This window comes from Myotis davidii, unplaced genomic scaffold (genome assembly GCF_000327345.1).
Source record: "Myotis davidii unplaced genomic scaffold, ASM32734v1 scaffold514, whole genome shotgun sequence".
Taxonomy (NCBI): domain Eukaryota; kingdom Metazoa; phylum Chordata; class Mammalia; order Chiroptera; family Vespertilionidae; genus Myotis; species Myotis davidii.
Window position 1 is genome coordinate 1,614,002 of NW_006286236.1, and position 5,673 is coordinate 1,619,674.

Genomic DNA, 5,673 nt, shown 5'->3' on the forward strand with positions numbered 1-5,673 from the left:
TTGTCTTTTTGTGACTGGCAGTAGCCACCTTTCCCACTGCATGGAGAACGAAACCAACACGCTGAGGGAAACCAAACAAGGGGTGGAAAGTCGCACGGGGCTCAGTAACCTCATTTGGGCCCTGATCCCATTAGGGCCTAAGGTAGCCTCGGACAGCCGCACCCTTGAACATACCAGTCATATGACCTAAGAAGTCCTTTGCCATGAGCTGGTTTGAGTTGGTTCCTGACACTTACCACAAAAGAGTCCTGACTTATACAAGCCTCAGGGAGGGACAGTCTTGGGGACAGGGTTAAGGGGCTTCCATTCACAGGCCACCACAACTAAAGCCACCGCTCACTTCAGTCTTTCCTCCTCTCACTCAACAAACATCTACCGAGAGCCTACTACGATCAGGCCCAGGGTTAGGTCCTACACCAATGGGTGATGGATCATCATAATACATTAAAAGTCACAGTAAATTGTCTGTGCTGGGCCTCTGGAGGCTAAAACGGAGACTTAGAGAATCAGAATCCCTTTCCTCATAAAGCTGACAGTCCAGCAGAGAAAACAGACACTAGACGAGCAATTAGGCCTCAGGATAAAGAAAGGCGAGGGTGCTGAGGGGTCATATGAAAGTCGTGTCCTCCCCTCTATTCCCACCTGTGACACTGCTTCATAATAAGAAATGTCTATTTGGTCTTAGCCCTGTTTCTTCATCCCCCTGTCCTGTCCTGTCCTGGCCCCATCACCTAAACCTAATACCACCCAAAGGTGCCACCCCCAAAAGACCATCATATTGGAGATTAGGGCTCCAATATATGAAGTTTGGGAGGACACAAACATTCAGTCCATAACAGCCCACACATCTTCCTGCTTTACAGATGATAGGTCATAGTAAATCTTCATGGTGGATGAGAATAATTGGGTCAAGCACTGGATTCTAGAATAGAAGCAAAATGATCTCCTTAAGACCGAGTCACTGATTCCTTTGAGGATAGTCTGAGTCATCCTCACAGACAGGTAACTGCTTCCTTGAGAGAAGCTGTTTATATCAACTGGATAGGCCTCTAACTCCCCACAGGTCTGTTCCTTCCTACCGTCCCACCCCTGGGCGTGGGCTCAGCGTTCCAAGGGCCCCCAGAGAGGATGGCTGCCACTTGGGTCCACTGGGGAAGCCTGAAGAAAGCTAGAAACAAAGAGAACACTAACAATGGTTCCAACATAAAAACAGCTCACTGAGTTCCAAGTGAGAACTCAGAGACAGAAACCACTTTGTGCTGTAAGAGTTGCGAGTTTCGGGAAACAAAGCAGAGGTGGCATAGACCATGTGCACATAAGGGAACAAAAAGTTAAAATAAGGGACCTGAAACCTGTTCCCAGCTTCGGCTTCCTGTAGCCCTGAGCTGAGGAGCTGCCACCCCATGGAACAACGGAGTGTGTCCTCCGCGTGGAGGATTCTCAGGCTGCTCGGTAAATGTTGAAAACCTCCATTCACAAGCACGGCGGCACTGCTAAGCTCTTCCACTCCTGACCATGACTACCCCGGACCAAACCCTCTCACCAATAACAACTCTGAATGAGATGTGTGTGTTTGAAACGTTACCTGAAGACACCGGAGATCCACCAGGGCAGGCAGCAACTAGGGGAGCTGACACACTGAAGAAGGACATGGCATTCGGTGAGCTTTTCACTGTTTAAAGCCTTCCCCTGAGGACAGGTCTGAGATAGCACCACACGGGGCAGCTCAAATCCCATGACAATCCCACGATCTTGCTGGGCTGGAAGAACCAGAGAAAAGAGTGGAGGAATCCCACAGAGGTGGAAGTGAGTAGGTAAAATCCTCAAAAAGAGAAACACAGGAGCCCCAAATTCTGCATAATTTGTACAAATCTCTGGCTGACCCCCGAACTCCCCATGTGTGGGGTAGACTACCAGCAGCTCAGCTAAGAAAAATGAACTAAGGCTCAGTGGCTGCTCACCACAAAGGAGACAGAGCTTAGAGTTCGAATTTAGCTAAATCAGTTGTCCACTAAAACAAAACAAACGAAATTTTGGGAGGGATATGCAGAACCCAGAGCATCTACAATGAGTCAGCACAGTGTCCAACTGACATGGAGTTGACCCAAGTGCTGATTATATCAGACTAATATATGAGAGAGAGAGAGAGAGAGAGAGAGTTTTCATTTATTTATTTTTAATAGTTTCTATTCTCTCTAGTGAAATTACCTATCTATTTAATCATTATGAGCATATTTTCCTTTATGTCTTTGAGCATATTTATAATATCTTTGGCCCTGGCTGGCAGCTCACTTGGTTAGAGCAAAATCAATGGAAAGATTTCACAGCACAAGTCCAGGTGACTTTGACAGTCCATTCATTAAAGCTGGGGACTGAAACGAAGGAAGGACTGTAGAAGCAGCAACGGGAGAGAGCCAGGTGGAAGTCTGCTTTGGCGCCGTAAAACGTTATAGGAAAGAAGTGAGCCACGGCGGGGCTGCTTTGGCTCACTGGGAAGTAAAAGTCACAGTGACTGAAGTGAGCCAAGGCGGGGCTGCTGTTAGTTCACTGGAAAGTAAAAAAAATAAAATAAAATTCTCTGTTCTCCCTCTCTCTCTCTCTCTGACTAGGGTGATTGAAGCTATTTATTCTCTGGCTAGGGAAGAGAGATATAAACCATTTGTTCTCAAGTGTCCTTAGTTAGGGAAGATAAGGTCTTGCAATTCACTAGCTGTTTGTAAGTTGTTTAAATTGCGTGGCCTTGCTTAAATTATCTCGTCTCAGTTTCCCCATTCCACTTGCCCGGGAATTTTCCTACCTTCTTACTATCCAGCCTCACCACCACATCCTTGCAGGTCAGGATGCTGACTAGCTGTGTGCCCCTGGTAAGTCACATGACTTCTCTAAGACGGGATTTGCATATCTGTAAGCAGTGTCAGAGGTACATGCTGCTAGCCCCATTTCACAGAGGAGGAGCCCGAGCCTTAGCTGGGTTACATCACAGTGCACGCAAGTGGCAGAGCCAGGACTCAAATCCAGGTCCACGTGGGTTCCATGGATCTAACGCCAACACACCCGAGCCCTGCCTTCCCTGCACAAGTGTGCGATTTGCACTTCCAGCAAAGCCTATTGTAAGACCTAGTGTTTGCACTAAAGGTACCTTTTCAAGGGGGTTTTACATGTTACCTTGTTTACAGGTCATAGTAAAGACTCGGTAGAGCTGAGTTGTTAAGGATACACCTGCTGGGGCCAGGCTGCCTGGGTTTGAGTCCCAGTCCTCCCATTTGCTTGATTCATGGTCTAGGCCAGTGGTCGGCAAACTGCGGCTCGAAAGCCACATGAGGCTCTTGGGCCCCTTGAGTGTGGCTCTTCCACAAAATACCACGGGCGGGTGCGCACGTACAGTGCGATTAAAACTTTGTGGCCCATGCGCAGAAGTGGGTATTTTGTGGAAGAGCCACACTCAAGGGGCCAAAGAGTCGCATGTGGCTCGAGAGCTGCAGTTTGCCAACCACTGGTCTAGGCTGTTATTTATCTTTCCAGGACCTCAGTTTCTCTCATTGGTAAAATGTGACTAATAGCATCTTGCTTACTGTGAGGAGAAACAGGAACAGTGCTAGAACAGCTGTGAGGCATGTGGTAAAGACCCCAGATGTGCTGTCCATTATTTCATTGTTATGAAAGTTCCGACCCTTTCTGTAGAGTAAGCATTGTCAGAGCCTCATACAGATGGGCAACAGTGCCAGAGGGTGACTGCCTTGCCCGAGGGCACTCAGTGGGTGAGGGGCCAAGGCCTGTGGAAGAAGTAGTTTCAATTCTGGGCCCAGGGCTCATCATTTTGCTAACCCACAGCTGCCTCCTGTTCCAGGAAGGGGAGGCAGAGTGAGCCAAAGGGTGAGGGATGAAAGAGGAAGGGTCCTCCGGGCCTCCCTGCCCCAGCCTCTCACAGCTGCAGACTTGACCCTGCCCAGCGGAACCAGGACCACGTGAGGAGCCTCACTGCAACCGTGGGCAGGATGTGGAATGAGCCTGCGTGTGCCCACTGAGGGCACTGGTCTGGCAGTGGGGTGGGCAGATGTGGGTGACCACACACGCCCACCTACATCACAGCCATGACACTCCACATCTACCCTTGCAGGATGAAGCCGTCACCAGTCTATGAATGGAAGGTTATGGTACTGTTCCAGTGCCAAGTCTTTATGTTCAGAAAGGGATGAGGCAGGCACTGGGTAATTGCTGGAAACAGGACAGAATGTGAATCACAACAGGCTATGAAACCACATTGCAGCACATAGGCCATAGTTCCAATTGTTCTGCAACAGTGTTTAACAAAGAATTACCATCAAGACGGAAACTGAAAACAAAGATACTCTAGGACCAGCAACCCCTTGGAGAGGAATTTACTATCAGCTTAGACTGTGCGGCCCAGCACCGCTCTCTGTGTTTTTTGTTTGTTTGTTTTTAAGGTGTCTCTCTCCAGCCATGAAATTCTCGGACACGTGGTCAGGGAGAAGCACCTTATGCCTTGGGCTCAGCCCTGCAGACCTGGGGGAGCCCATGCCCCCAGGATGTGCCCAGCTTGCCTGGGCCGCTGTGGAGCAGGCTGAAAGAACCACACTGCCGCCGTGTGGGCGCCTCTGCTCACAACCACTGCTGACGCCTGCCGCCGGCTGCAATGTTTGAGCCCACGTTGCTCTGGGGGCCCTAGAACAGGGGTCCTCAAACCTTTTAAACAGGGGGCCAGTTCACTGTCCCTCAGACCGTTGGAGGGCCAGACTATAGTTTAAAAAAAAAAACAACTATGAACAAATTCCCATGCACACTGCACATCTCTTATTTTGAAGTAAAAAACAAAACGGGAACAAATATAATATTTGTATTTGCATGTGGCCCGCGGCCGTAGTTTGAGGACCCCTGCCCTAGAATCTAGGCTCTAGATGGCTGGCTGGTCCCTGGGGCTGAGTGGGGGGAAGGCAGCAGTCTAGCGTTAGCTCAGACCTCTGCTAGGGGAAGTATAGCACCTTCAAGCTTCCAGCAGCTACTACCTGGGTGACCCAGAACAAGTTACTTAACCGCTATGTGCCTCGGTTTCCCCATGTGTAAGTTGGGGCTGTAACAGTACCAACCTCATAGGGCTATAGGGTTAAATGAGTTAGTGCGTGTGGGGTGCTTAGAACAGTGTCAGTTGTTTGGTAACTTTTCAATCTATCAGTAGCTTTCAAACCCTTTGACCACGCTCCACAGTAAGAAATACATTCTAGAATCTATCTGGTTTGGCTCAGTGGGAGAGAGTGTCCCAGGTTTGATTCCCATCAGGGGCACATGCCTGGGTTGCAGGCTTGATCCCCAGTGGGGGGCATGCAGGAGGCAGCTGATCAATGATTCTCTCTCATCAGTGATGTTTCTATCCCTCCCTCTTCCTTCCTCTCTATATTAATCAGTAAAAATATATTTTTTAAATAAAGTTAACTTGGCTTATTCAGAGAGCCTTCTTTTTTTTAAAAAAAAAAAAGGAATACATTCTATATCACAACCTAGGACATACAGACATATAGAAATAACACGAACAAAATACATGTAGCATGCAGCATACTCTATTTTCAATTCTGTTCATCTTTTCATTTATTTATTTTTTATAGCAAAAGGTGGAAATTTATTGAGAAACAAGCACAGACTCCCAAGTGGGGAGGGGGA